General features: G+C 41.3%; 1 long non-coding RNA gene across 16 annotated transcripts in view; it reads right to left on the bottom strand.

Moving 5' to 3' along the window:
* LOC131901470 (uncharacterized) overlaps positions 1 to 14,475 on the bottom strand; it is an 81,871-nt gene extending 67,396 nt beyond the window's left edge. For 14 of the 16 annotated variants that reach the window (XR_009376606.1, XR_009376602.1, XR_009376604.1 and 11 more), the window contains exons 1-2: positions 14,292 to 14,475; positions 75 to 193 (exon numbers count right to left, since the gene is read on the bottom strand). This is a non-coding gene — a long non-coding RNA (uncharacterized LOC131901470). Of the gene's footprint in view, positions 1 to 74; positions 194 to 8,733; positions 8,830 to 11,757; positions 11,969 to 14,291 lie in introns of those variants that run through there. The other 2 variants (XR_009376603.1, XR_009376615.1) reach the window with 2 other exon arrangements.
* Positions 14,476 to 15,710: the final 1,235 nt, after the last annotated feature.

Raw genomic sequence — 15,710 nt, 5'->3', positions numbered from 1 at the left:
CCTACTAATGTCATCCAGCTGTTGTAGGGGCCTAAGTACAGATGTGCACTGAAAGGAGGGGGCATCCCACTTACCAGGGACTGACTTCTTCCTTGACTCTTTTTCAGTGGTGCAAAGGGAGACTTCTCTGGGAATCACACATCAATCCAGACACTCCCTCAGCTGCAGAACAGATCTCTGCTACTCCTGCATCCTGGATTACCAGATAAGGACACCAATTATTGATGGGGACAAGTCATTAACAGTCCCCAACCTTCAGAATTCCTGGTATTGCCACAAGCTCCATGCCTAAAACAGAGAATGACAACCCGCATGAGATGGCAGCAAATCTGTCAATGCCTCTGGATGCCTATGAGTGCATGAAAGAAAACCAAGACCCATTTCTCCTCCCTTTAGCACACCCCAACATGCAGCATCCCTTGCACTTCACTGATGCTGGGAGCCTAGGGCAGAAGCTTGCTTCTGACAATGCCACATTGGGAAGCACAAGTCTTGGTCACGATGAGCCTGGGACTTGCACAGTGTGTTGGCCTCCAGCATAGACTTGCAGGCATGACTACCCTGATGGCAGAAGTTCACCTCCCCAAATGATCAACTCCCTCTCTGAACTAAACCAATTCCAGGTTCCCACAGCCACCCAATGCAAAGGCTCCATAGTCATCAGGAGGAATCAGGCCCAGTAAAGATAAGGTGCCCTCAGCACACCCTTAAACCAGTTGAGGATAAAGGAAGAGAAAGATTCTAATCTGCTTTATGGAGCTACTTGGGGCAGAATCCAATGTCAGGATCTGGTGGAGGGAGAGAGGTTGGGACCAGTGTTGTGGCCAGACAAGGGGCTATTGACAACATGGCCAAGCAAATAGAGGGCAAGGCTCAGAAAGCCACACTCTGTAGGCCCAGCAGACCTAGGGTTCATGGGCAAGACCAGACCAAGAGAACTAGAGAAAACAACTCCAAGAAAGCTGCAGGAGCTGAGGCCATCAAGTCACAGAGTCAAGGCAGAAGACAAGCCCACTGTCCTCAACAACAAGAGGAAGCAGGATCTACCTGAGCTCAGCCATGATACCTTTAAAAAGCCTCAAACCAACCTCAGCATGCACATGCTGGAGTCTGTGATGGTCTATCACTCACTGTGGAAGAAGGGAGAGAAGAAAATTGGCATCTCCTGAACCTTCAATTCTTTGTGCTACTCTGTGCTCTAATAGTATCAGAGTTTGTTACACTTTGGCCTCTGAGGCATTTGGCATTAACTTTTTCCAGGGTTAAATATAGTAAACAGAATTCATTTATTTATTAACTCACTTTTAGATTCTTGAGACAGGGACCTTCTCCATAGCCAAGCATATCCTGGAACAGGCTGCACCTACCAAGTAATCATTGAACTCACAAAGATCTTTGCCTCTGCCTCTGCCTCTGCCTCTGCCTCTGCCTCTGCCTCTGCCTCTGCCTCTGCCTCCTCCTCAGCCAATGCCTCAAGAGTACTGGGACTAAAGGAATGCTCCAACAAGCCAAGTGGAATCAAGGTTCTTACTGTACATGTGGATAACCATGTTTCCCAGCAAGGCTCGATGTAGAGACCATTTCTAATCCATGGTGCATTTTTTTGCACATACCTAAAATCAAAAGAGACTTAACTGCAAGTGTTTACAACTGGAACTTAACTTGGATTCATTTTTTCTGACAATCTGTTTTGTTTCAGTTGTAGGCTGTACTTGCTACAATGTCTATGAAGCACTGACCTCTAATGAGGTAGGCTTATGCTATGTTGGGGACTTTTTGCTTTTGTGGTAAAGTTTTTATTCCTTTTCAACTTCTAAGAAGTAGGGCATCATCACAATTTTGCTGAGCGATTGTATTCAATCTGTCCATAGAGTTTCATCATGTATCTATCTTAAAAATATCTAAACCCCAACTACTATGTAGGCCCCAAATTGTCCATTCTAATAAAGGCTATGTCCAGAGTCACCCAATTAGAAAATGCTAACAAAGACAGCATGAAAAGATCCCACCTTCTGTATGCAATGATCCTCACAGGGACAATTTTTGATTAACAGAATGATGAATAGCAGTGGCTTAGGGAGGCCTCTGGTTTTATCTCTCTCTCTCTCTGTGGCTTTAACTAGAGATTTGGACACTGCCATGAGACTACTGTGCTTCACTTTACACCTTAGGAACAATAGAAAGGCATTTGGACAGATATCTTCCAATCTTGATATTATTATTTTAATCTTTGTTTTCAAATTAAGTATCTCATAGAACAACCCTTATTAAATAAATATCAGGAAGCATTTTTCTTATTAAAGCAATTAACACAATGCTCTTCTTTTATGGAATTCTTCTCAGTGACTATTAATTCTCATTGTACTATTCATTGAACACATTTTTCTTAAAACATTACATTGTATTCTGAGCCCAGAAACTCGGTTACTTACACCTACTCATTCCTTAACTCTCAACACAAATCTTAGCAATTGTTCTGCTCCACAGCATTGCCTCCAATGTCATGAATGGAAACATGTAGGTAAGTGTAATGTAGAATTGATATATAGAGACAGCATCAGGAGATATTTGTCTGGGGCTGGATACACTTGGTACAATATGATTATCTCAAGTTAAAAGAATTCTCCTGCAATCACCTTGACTGCATTCATCACTTTAGCTGAAATGAGTTCCATGGTGTGTAGACATCACATATTCATTATCCATTGCTGTTACTGAAGCAAGATCAGGCCCTAACATAGATATTCCTGAAAAATGCTGCAATCTACACTGATGTGCAAAGCAATAACATGATCAATTTCTTCTAATAGTAAGGATGAGATATGTGGAAGACCAGGTGTTGGTGTTTAAAGGCTCTCCACACTGAAATTCATAGAAGGTAGAATACTTCACATTATACCCACCAACTTATTGGTGTTTCCTGTGGAAGCAATACATGGAAATCCATTACTTTCAATTAACTCTCCACTTCTTCTATTCTCTAGCTTCCAAAAAGACCTTTTTTCACCAGGGCCTGGTGTTCAAATGCAAGTAACATTTAGAATGACAAGTCAAGTTATCATGACTCTCCATGGCTCCTTCTACTATGTACAGTTAAGCTTCACAGCCACAGACCTGTCTATCACTGCATTAATCTGTTCAATTACTTTCTAAGGTCTCCATCCATCTGAGGTAATCACTGCTAAGACATCACAATGGGATGTTCACTTGATTTTGGAATAGAAAGCCATGCTACTCTATTCTACCCCACTGCTCTAGCTCTCAATTCGATTGGGCTCCTACTTGCAGGACAATCCCTGAGCTTTGGATGGACTGCTTTGTGCATGATCCATTTCTGAGTACCAGCTTGCCATCTGACCACAACAGCAGCCACTGAGACTCAGCAGCCTAAACGATGACAACTCTCTCCATCAGCAACAGAAACAAATGCCAAAGGAAGAACAGCAAGGAGGCATACTATAACAATTACATCTGCACCTGAAACTACATTAATCTCCTGCTAAAGCAAGGCTCAGAAGGGATATATAGAGACCCAGACACTCCATTGAACAAAACATTAGCAATTGTCTTCCAACTGGGACCTAGTACCTCCTTACTCACAAGAGATTTATGGTGGATCATACTACAAGATAAGAATTCCCTTCTGGGGCATTACATACTCATCCCAGGAAAGATCCACCAAGATGAAGTTTCAATTCTGAACATTTATGCCCAAAACACAAGGGCACCCACGTATGTAAAAGAAACATTACTAAAGCTTAAACCACATATAAAACCCCACACATTAACCTGGGGCCTATGCAGGGTCGCTTGGCTCGGCCTGGGAGGAGGGGACTGGACATGCCTGGACTGAGTCTACCAGGTTGATCTCAGTCTCTGGGGGAAGCTTTGCCCTGGAGGAGGTGGGAATGGGGGTGGAATGGGGGGAAGGTGAGGGGGCAGGAGGGGGGAGAACAAGGGAATCCATGGCTGATATGTAGAACTGAATTGTATTGCAAAATAAAAAAATAAATAAAATAAAAAGTTCCCTCTGTGCATGTGTACACATATCAAATTGGAGAGTTGTTGCGAATATACATAACAAATGTGCCTTCTCTGTACCAGTGTATACATCTCTCTTGACATTTTACTATGTGGGGGAGGCAGCCAACAACCTAATAGGACACTTCCTGACCATTCTCCCCCAAAATGATGGAAGAGCCTGCTTGGTCTATGAAAGCCAGCCAACTGGCTATCAGAAAGGGGGTTCCAGCTAAGGGCAAGTTAGACTTCTTCATATCCTGCAACTCAGATTGGCACTATTCAACTTCTAGCTCGTAACTTACAACAGGATCGAAATAGCTTTCACAATTTGGAAGGTCCTAAAGACCTTCTTGCCCAATACCTCCTGAGGCTTAAGCCCACCTCTGGCACTTAACATTTAGCAGGCATATGTCTTCAGGGAGACAATTTCCAACCATGCAGGATACCATCTTCAAATTCTTAAATTACTTTTACTATTCTTGAAGATGCTGTCCCAAATCTTCTGGCACTTGGAGGATATAATGATACCATCCAGGAAAGACAGATTTCCTAACAGGTACCTAGGGTCTGTGAAGACCTACCGCTGCCTATTCTATCAGGGGACAGGCTTCCTGCAAAGTTACACACTAACCAGATTCTCTAAGAAGGAGGACAAGTCTAGTCCTCTGCACCTGGAAAAGATCCCAACCCTTAGAGCTACAGATTCCTCACTAGAACAGAATTCACAATAAGGGTAGGTATGGATAGAAAGTCCTATCTTAAGAATTAAAAAAGTCTTGGTATTCTAGATGATAGACTTCTATGACAAGTCTCTTTAACTCCTAGTTTTCATGACTCTCATGGGGCCATTGTGTATCATAACATCTCTTAGGAGTCTGGTAACATTAACCCAACCTCTTCTCACTGAAACAAATACAAGAGCATGGCCACCGTCTCCCCTTCACTTGAGTTTATGCACACATCTGATACACACCACAACAACACTGAAGAAGCAGGTGCCTCACTCTCTTTTTCTGAACAAACCAGGCCACTGAGAGGGCTCAGAACGAGCAAGCAATCTCTGACCCTAGCACATTATCTCTAATGAAAACATATACCTAGGTTATCCTGTATGTATTGCTAAACACAGCATGGCATGTGCTTACTTTGCTCTCAGAAGTCAATATTTTACATGAATGTTTTCAATCTATTCTGATTTATGGACTTCGGAAGCTCACTAGCATGGCATGTGGGTTTTTGTCAATATCTTCCTGACAATTTAGCCAGCACAAGTATTATCACATGTGTGTCTCCCTAACCATGTCTATTCCTACAGCAGGAGAAACAAAGGTCTTCTCACCTGACATAGAACACCACTGATACAGCAAGAAATAATTCCACCCAAATCAACATTAATGAACTTGTTAAATACCAAAGTTAATTAACAGTGAATGGTGGATGAGTTACTTGCACTAGGCACCATGATTTAGATGTAGATACATGAAGCAAAAACTCACATGTGCATCATATAAAGAACAGGAAATCCCTAAGTGCTCTTTCATGATTAGAAGCCATCAAGACAGGTGTGAAAAGTGTCTCCCTGGTAATGCATTAAAACTTCTATGAGCTTAAGGAGGATTCCTGGGCACTTTGCACTTCAGCTTTTCTAAAACTGGGAATTCTACCTGCTTTGAGTCTCATAGGATCCTCAACCTCCACAAAGAAAGTTACAGTGTGGAGGAAACTCTTACTCAACAAATAGGGATGGCCCTGTTCTCTCGGCTTTCCCTCTGTTGGCTTCTCTTGGTTGCTTTACCTCTTTATATCACCAATGTGCATGTTGGATTGAATCGTGCACAACTACCAAGGCCTCCCATAGCTTCCAAGGAACATAACAAACCAATAGGATTAGCAAATGTACTAAAGACCCATACCACTCCCAGTGTCCCAGTTGAATTCATCTCATTCCTAAGACTAGCATGAATACAGGCCCATCCATTTCTAGGAACTATACATCAGAGACCACTCACAATGTACTCTTCCATCAACAAATCTATCCACTGTTACCTTTTCAGAACCTGGTTTTAACAGGAACCCCAAAACATGAAGAATAATAAACAAGCCAGAAAAATGCTTATGTTTTCATATTACTTTGAACACAATTGAGGGGCCATGCTGACTACTGCAATTGAAGTGCCAATGCACACTGTCCTACTGAGCTTTTGTTAATATAACACAAACCAGAGTCCTGAGGAAAGACAAAAAATCAGTTCAGCAGATGCCTACTGCTTCTAGGATTTGAGCTTCTAAAACTGACTATGGAACATAATCTTTAATAATAATTGATAGACAATATTGGGCAATGTTTGGGCAATACTTTGCAAACACAGTTGGACTAGAAATATACAAGAATGATCACTGAGCAAGCTTAAATAAACATGCCAGTAAGCAACAATCCTCTGTGGTCTCTGCTTCAGTTCCTGCCTTCAGGTCCTGCCTTGTACTCTGGTTTGGATGCCTAGACAATGGGCTATAAATTATAAGCATAAAGACACTCAATCCTGCCCCAGTTTGATTTTGCTCAGTGCTTTATCATAGTCATGGAGAAGCAACATAGATCACACACAAACATACATATACACACAATCACATACACACACACACAAAACAAAACAAAAATTCTCATGCATTCTAATGCACTACATTAAGAATAGAATCCTCAGCTTAAACTGTAAATACAAAGAAGGCATAGAATAATCCATTTAAACACACAAGGAGACAGACAGCTCACCTACATTAGTATGTCCACCACAAATAAGCCCTTGATTAAAGGAGAAAGTAGAACTTTCCTTGAACACACAAACTACAGGAATTAATAATCACTCAGTCATGATTTGAAAAGATGACCTGTGTGGGAGCCCATTGTCAGGTTCCTCATGGCTTTACCCAGCAGGTCCTCATAGGGAGGATGATTAGGACCAGGGGCCTGAGTGCAGGTGTCTGAGATGGTCTGCACTTGGCTGTGCTGGGGGGAGGTCTTTTGCTCCCCCCTTGGCCTCTCTATAAATACCATGGGGCAGAGACAGTCAGGGCCCACTGGAAAAAGTTCCAGGCCCACTCGAGGCTATACTTTATTTTCTATCTGTTTATCTCCGCAATATGAATCGTTCTATTTAATATTTTGTGCTGCTCACACTCAAGCAAAGTCTGGGGAGCTGTGGGGTAAGTGGGTAAACATCCCACAGAATGGCACCGGAACAGGGACTAAAGAAAAAAGAAAAAAAAGGGGGGGGACTAAAGACAAAAAAGAGGAACTAAAGAAAAAAAGGGGGACTAAAGACAAAAAAGTGGGGAACTAAAGACAAATGAACAGGGACTAAAGAAAAAGTAATAGGGACTAAAGATAAAGGAAAATAACTGTTTTATTACAGAGTTTTTGGCGAAAGTGTGAGTTAGCCCTGCCAGTGGAAAGTGGCATGCCAGTGTTTATGTAATATATATATATATATGTAATATATATATTATATATATATATATATATATGTGAGGGGCAGGGGTTTTATCCTTGAGAGAAAAGGAAAACAGACTGGAAGGATGTCCAATGCTGCAGCACAAAATTCTCTTCTGTCAAAATTTTCTATCTTCTATCCCTTTCTCAATTTCTATCTGTAAAAAATAAGTGTAAGGTATAGTGTAGTAATATAGTGTAGGAAAAACTTAGAAGTGTAAGATCATGTAGAAAAAAATAAGTAAGGCAACTAGACAGAAAAAACTCTTCAATTTTCTAACTTTCGGGGCTATGAACGCAAACTGGGGAAAAAATCTTTCTTTGGGCTTTACAAGTCGTAAAAAAGCTCTTCTTTGAGCTTATAGGGAAGAAAAAGTTTCCTGTGGAAGCTTTTGACCTGGGGACAGCTGAAATGCTAAGTCCAAGTGGCAGGAGAAAGTGATTTCTCCCTGAGGCGAAAATGTGGGTGTAAGGGACAGCCTCTAGTTAAAAAACACTTTACCGCTGACAGTGCATCTGTGCCCGCTCTGGAACGGCTGAGAGAATTAGGCAACTTTGGGGTGTAGCTTTGTCCAGATGTTACAGTTCCCTAGCAAAAAGTATCACAACTCTATAACAACAACACTCACTAAATCCCAGTGTTGTATAGCAAAGCTGACTATAAAAACTCTAAACTTTAGAAATGATGTATGTATTTCCTGTCTAGTTAAGAGAATCTATCTAATATAGTGATGATAATTAAGAGTAAGAAGTAGAAAAAAGATGAAAATAAGATATGTGAGTTTGTAGAAATTTTGTTTTGTTAGATCTGTGTTAAGAAATCTTTAGGTATTTGCTAAGTTAGATATATGCTAATGGTAGCCCTATATAAGTTTGTAAAATAGATCTATAGAGTTCCTTTAAGAATATAAGCTTGCAAGAAGTATCTAAGGTGGTCTTAAGACATGTAGTAATAAGCTTGTAAGAAGTAAAGATGTTAGTTGTAAATGTAAGTTTAAATAAGAATTTGTAAATGTAAGTTTAAATAAAAATATAAGTAAATAAGTAAAGATTATAGTTGTAAAAGATGAAAATAAGAAGTAAATAAGGAATACATTTGCTAAAGTAGTTCTATAGTTTCCTTAAGGAGTATAAGTAAGTAGATGTTAATAAGTTATACGTGAGTTTGTAAAAAATGTAAATGTTAAGTGTGAGTCTATGCTTAATGTATATGGTGAAAGAACCTGAGACACAGGCAAAGTAGGCAGTCTGAATGGTTTCAAAAGCTCCAGAAGCTGCTAGGAAGTGAAGAATGGCAGACACCAGAGCCACAACAAAGCATTTGCAGCTGAGATCTGTGGCAAATCAACGCAACATAGAAAAACCTGAGCTAACATAAAAAACGGTGCAGTTTAAAATATTACTGTACCTAAAAAGGTCTCTGGCTTGAGAATAAAAGTTGCAGAGACACTTGTTTGAACTAAAATTGTTAACTGCAAAAAGTTTTGCTTGTAAAACGTCTCTTCATATTTGGAAGTGAAAGCCTGATACCAGAATTTACTTTTTTTGAACTTTTTGAACTTAAGAAAAACAGATAAAACTACAAAAAAGATTTTTGTTATGGATTTCTTCCTATTTGGAAGACTCATACCAGAATTTATTATTTGAATTTTGGGACTTAATAAATGAAATGAACGGTAGAAATTTCATTTTGATGGGACAATTTTGACTTTACTTATAGTAATGACGTAGGAACTGTTTGCTGGAATTGGGTTAAAAATGGAACTGTTTAAATGAAGAAATTTATTGTTTCTACCTAGAGTCAAGATGCAGTTTTGTGTATGCATATATGCTTTATTAACAGGTGATTCATGAACCGTTTTATGGAACTGTTTATGTCAAAATGGAATTACTTATGGAACTGCTTTTGTGTTATAAATGGAACTGTTTAAACGGAAAAGTTTGGGTTTTCTAACTAGGCTTGAGATTTTATTCAAAAAAATTTATAAAGAAAGGAAGAAATAATATTCCTTAGTCTACTTAACTTAAAAAATATTTTCTTATTTGAGTGGATTAGTGTTTTGTTAGTAAGAAATGCAAGTGAGTATACTAAGATTAAAGTGTAAAGAATTTTATTATGAAACTGCTTTTGGATGTTTTGCTAAAAGTTTTCAAAATGTTAATGGTTAGATTGAGAATATTGCTTTTCAATATGGGTTTGTAGGAATTGTGTAAGTTTGGATTTTTCTAATTAGGTTTGAGATTTTGTTTTAAAAAATTATAAAGAAAACGAGGAGTTAGGAGTGAATAAAGATTGAATGTATGTTTGCAGATATTATGTTAACCTATTGATATTAATGCACCCTTTTTTAAGAAGAGTTTGCTTTACCTTTTAGAACCACTTTGGAAGTCAATATGGCGCTTTCTTAGAAAATTGGGAATCCATCTCCCCCAAGATCCAGCTATACCACTCTTGGGCATATACCCAAGGAATGCTCAACCACACCACAAGAGCACTTGTTCAGCTATGTTCATATCAGCATTGTTTGTAATAGCCAGAACATGGAAACAACCTAGATGCCCTTCAACTGAAGAATGGATAAAGAAAATGTGGTACATATACACAATGGAATACTACTCAGCAGAGAAAAACAATGACATCATGAGGTTTGCAGACAAATGGATGGATCTAGAAAAAATCATCCTGAGTGAGGTTACCCAGACTAAGAAAGACAAACATGGTATGTACTCACTCATAGGAGGATACTAGATGTGGAACAAGGATGACTGGACTGCTACTCACATCACCAGGGAGGCCACCTGGAAAACAGGACCCCAAGAAAAACACGGGGATTGCCCAATGATGGAGAAATGGATTAGATCTACATGAACAGCCTGGACATGAGTGGGGGGTAATGAAGGGTGAAGGTCAAGGGAAAGAGAGCTTGGGGGAGTGGGAGATCCCAGCTGGATCAACAACAGAGAGAGAGAACAAGGAATAGGAGACCATGGTAAATGAAGACCACACGAGAATAGGAAGAAGCAAAGTGCTAGAGAGGCCCACAGAAATCCATAAAGATACCCCCACAACAGACTGCTGGCAATGGTCGAGAGACAGCCCGAACTGACCTACTCTGGTGATGGGATGGCCAAACACCCTAATTGTCGTGCTAGAAACCCCATCCAACTACTGAGGGATCTGGATGCAGAGATCTATGGCTGGCCCCGGTTGGATCTCTGGGAGTCCAGTTAGCGAGAATGAGGAGGGTTTATATGAGTGAGAATTGTTGAGACCAAGGTTGGATAAAGCACAGGGACAAATTGTCAAACAAATGGAAACACATGAACTATGAACCAATGGCTGAGGGGTCCCCAAATTGATCAGGCCCTCTGAATGGGTGAGACAGTTGATTGGCTTGATCTGTTTGGGAGGCATCCAAGCAGTGGGACCGGGTCCTGTGCTCATTGCATGAGATGGCTGTTTGAAACCTGGGGCCTATGCAGGATCGCTTGGCTCGGCCTGAGAGGAGGGGACTGGACCTACCTGGACTGAGTCTACCAGGTTGATCTCAGTTCCCCTCGGGGGAGGCTTTGCCCTGGAGGAGGTGGGATTGGAGGTGGGCTGGGGGGAAAGTGAGGGGGTGGGAGGGGGGAGAACAAGGGAATCCGTGGCTGATATGTAGAACTGAATTGTTTTGCAAAATAAAAATTAAAAAAATTTAAAAAAAATATAACACAGAGTACAACTGCAAAGCTGGTTGGCCCATGTAACTGTATCCTGAATGACATGTGTGTCTTAAGAAGTGGAGACTTTAAAAATAAAGAAGATTTGCTTTGTAAAAAAAAAAAAAAGAAAAGAAAAAAAAGAAAGAAAGGGGGACCGGTGGGAGCCCATTGTCAGGTTCCTCATGGCTTTACCCAGCAGGTCCTCATAGAGAGGATGATTAGGACCAGGGGCCTGAGTGCAGGTGTCTGAGATGGTCTGCACTTGGCTGTGCTGGGGGAAGGTCTTTTGTTCCCCCCCTTGGCCTCTCTATAAATACCCTGGGACAGAGACAGTCAGGGCCCATTGCAAAAGGTTCCAGGCCCTCTCGAGGCTATCCTTTATTTTCTATCTGTTTATCTCTGCAATATGAATCCTTCTATTTAATATTTCCTGCTGCTCACACTCAAGGAAACTCTGAAGAGCTGTGGGGTTGGTTGGTAAATGCCACACAGTCCTGAAGATGACCTATGCACTGAGGAGAGAGAACAACATCCCTATGAACCTGAAGAATGCTGGTGCCATTGGATCCATGTTCTCCTCTATCCAACACCTGTAGTTCTGCTTGCCAGTCCTCTGTACTGACACCAGAGTTTGGATCAAGTGCAAAACAGGGTCAGGGAGTTCATAATCTGTGCCTTGTATTTTTCAGGGCATGGATAAAGCTGGGTATCTAATGTTAAGCAGTGCTGTCTTGCAGAGTAGTCCAAGCCAGCCTATGAAGCAAGCACAGGAGAACGCACAATTCAAGAAATGCAATGACCCAGAACCCAAAGTGTCCTGAAAAACCTTCAGATTTCAGATCAATTTACAGCTTTAAGTTTCAGATTAGAATTGTTCAATCAGCAAATCCATGCCAACATTCCCACAGTCCAGAAAACTCCAAAGTATGAGACACTGCTGGTCCCAGACATTTTGGATAAGATGAGAAATACTCACCCTCTGATGTTCTCATAGTATTTCACACAGGGCTTTCTTGTGTGAAAGCCCAAAAAGGCCTGTCTCTCTCACATACAAATAACCACTGAAAAGAGCCGGAACTGGACCTGATGGTGATCACCTATAGTCCTGTCACTGGGAAGGCTGAGGCACATGTATGCATGTGTGTATACATATTTCATACAACAAATGAAATAAAAGAGTAATGAAACAGTTTCCAGATCTCATGATTAATAAGGCCTCTGGTTCTAATTGCATGCTTGGAGGTAATTTCTTTCTAATCACTAAGTTTTTTTTTTCCTTTGGTTTTTCGAGACAGGGTTTCTCTGTGTAGCTTTGCGCCTTTCCTGAGACTCACTTGGTAGCCCAGGCTGGCCTCGAACTCACTGAAATCGGCCTGGCTCTGCCTCCCTAGTGCTGGGATTAAAGGCATGTGCCACCACCGCCCGGCTAATCACTAAGTTTTTAAGCAATGACAAAAACTCCAGTAGAAATGTTTCTCCTTAATCCAAAAGTGAAGTGGGCTACAGAAAGTAATTCCCACTGTCACCAGAAGTCCTTAGATAAATGGATCTCATTCACTAATGGAACACATGGTTTGAATCTGCAATGTCTCCCAGAGGCTCATGTTTTGACCACTTGTTCCCCAGCTGGAGACACTATCTGGGAAGGCGATGGAACCTTCAGGAAGCCCAGCTTCCTGGCAGAAGTAGATAATTAGGAGTGGCCTTTAAGGTTACAGCCCAGACATAGTTCTGGTCATTCTGCTTGTCCTGGTCAGCCATGACATGAGTAGCACTGCCACACACTTCTGCTGCCATGGACTGAGCCACTGCACCATGCCCACCCTGCTGTGATAGACTGCAGATCACTGACCCTGAGCCAAAGTTAACCTTTCCACCCTTGTTTCTGTACCTATAGTGTCAACGGCAGCAAGAAGTAAACTAAGGGGCTGGCAACATGGTTCTGTGGGTGTGCTGTCTAGTTTTGTGTCAACTTGGCACAAGTTAAAGTCATCTGAGAGCAGGCCCAATGGAGGTTTCGACTGAGAAAATGCCTCCAGAAAGTCAGGCTGTAAGCAAACCTGCAAGGAACTTTCTTAATTAGGGATTGATGTGAGAGGGCCCAGCCCATTGTGCTGGTGCCGCCTGGGCTGGTGGTCCCAGGTTCTGTAAGAAAACAGGTTGAACAAGCAATGAGGGGTAAGTCAGTAAACATCACTCCTCCATGGCCTGTGCATCAGCTCCTGCCTCCAGATTCCTTCCCAGTTTGGGTTCCTACCTTGACTTCCCTCAATGGACTGTGACTGGGGATATATAAGAGAAATAGACCCTTTCTTTCCCAAGTTGCTTTTGGTAATAGTGTTTCACGACAGCAGTAGAAACCCTAACTAAGACAGTGGGTAAATGCGCTGGCTGTCAAGCCTGATGACAGGACTTCAATTTTAGGGACACACAGACTGCAGGGTGAGAACTGACTCCTTCAGCTATCCTTAGACCATCACGCGTGCTGTGGCACACACATGCCAACACTCGCAGACACACATAATAATTGTAATAGAATGAAGGAGGGCTGGAGAGATGGCACAGTGGTTAATAGCACTGGCTGTTCTTCCAGAGGTTCAATTCCCTATACCCACATGGCAGCTCACGATTGTCTGTAACTCCAGTTCCAGGTACCTGACACACTCATATAGATATACAAGCAGGAAAAACACTAATGCACAGAGATTTTTTAAAAAATGGAATACGAAGTAGAAAAAGAAAGTAATCCAAGTTATGGCCTGATTTTCAAATACTCATGTGTTTAATAACTGAAGTTATTCTTGAATCTCTGTATGAAAATGTGCTTCTGTCTTTGATATGACAGCCTGAAGGTCTTAAGACAGCAAGCCAACATAATCTGCACAAATGTAGCAAGATGTCAACTGTAGAAGTATACTGGTACTGACTGGAGTAGGTGTATGTGAGTGTGGTACACACGTGGCACAGCATGTATGGGGAGGTAACAGGTCGACTCTCTGGAGTCAGTCCTTTTCTGTCTTGGTGGAATTTGGTGATGGAATTCAGGTGGTCAGATTTAGATGGCAAACACCCTTACCTGCTGGCCATCTCACCAATCCTACTTCAAGTTTTCCATAGTAAGTTGTTGGAAGTGGGTGGAGTCACCATCATGCCATTGAACCTCAAATTCTCACAGAATTTTCATAGATTCACTCGTGGGAAAATGCATGACTATCCATGATGCAAAGTTTACCATTCATCGCTACAAAGAGAAAAAAATTAAGATGTCACTTTCATAAAATGAAGTTTTTAAATGAGCAAAGGTGTTTCCTCATCCATTTATAAAACCTTTCAATGTATTTGTACAATTTTTCTGTACAGATTTGGTTTTATTTACTAATATTTCTATACCCATCCTAAAAATTGTGATTATCTAACCTGTAATGGGACCTATTACATACCTGAATATAAGAACATCTCACCTGAGAACATTCTTTAAAAATACAGATTCTAGGGGCTAGGGAGATGGCTCAGGGGTTAAGAACAATTGCTGCTTTTCCAGATGTCCCAGAACCCACATTGGGTGGCTCCAAACCACATGTAACTCGAGATCCAATGGAGTTTTCTTCTAGCCTCTGTGGCTACTGGCACATGCATAGTGCACATGCACCCACACACACGTATACACACACACACACAAACACATAAACACTTTTAAAATCTTTTTTCAAAACATAGATGCTGGGTACTCATTTGCTAGGTAACTCTAAGAGATGCCTAGGAATCAGAAATTTTGAAACCTTTAATTTGTTTGCTTTCTCAAACAGGGTCTCACTGTGTATCCTAAGAGGACCTTAAACTCTCTATCCTCCTGGCCCAGATTTCTGAGGGCCGGAGTTATAGGTGTGTACTCTATTACCCATGTGATAAATTTAATTTACCAAATACATCAGCACATACTTCATTTGCTCAGTCCATAGCTGTCAATATTATTCTGAGTATTTTGCTATCATAAATAATAATCACAAAAATTCTAATAGGTATCTCTCTTCATACACTGTTTTCTGAAGAGGATAAAGTGGGGGCACTCCCTTCTTAAAAAGCAAATATTTTAGTAAGCAGGCAACTGTGGTCACTGTTGCTCTGGGGAACCCACTACCCTACTGAAATCTGAGAATCACAGGGAACACTGGCAGATATTCAAAGCTATGCTTGCTATTTAAAAATGATTCATTAAGAGATTCCTAATAACTGGGGTAGAAAGAGGGCTCAGCAGCTAAGAGCACCTACTATTCTTGCCAAGGATTGGCGTTCAATACACACTGAACACATGAAGGCTTACAACCATCTCTGTAAGTCCAGTTCCAGAGAATCTGGCACCCTCTTCTGGCCTCTGCAGGCACGAGCCACACACAATGCACGTACCAGATACGTACGTACATGCAGTCAAAACACTATAACATAAAGCCGGGCATGGTAGCACATGCCTTTAATGCTAGTACTTGGGAGGTTGGCA

Source organism: Peromyscus eremicus, unplaced genomic scaffold, assembly GCF_949786415.1.
Source record: "Peromyscus eremicus unplaced genomic scaffold, PerEre_H2_v1 PerEre#2#unplaced_91, whole genome shotgun sequence".
NCBI lineage: Eukaryota > Metazoa > Chordata > Mammalia > Rodentia > Cricetidae > Peromyscus > Peromyscus eremicus.
Note: the sequence above shows the minus strand (reverse complement) of the source record. Positions and strands in the feature narration are given on the sequence as shown.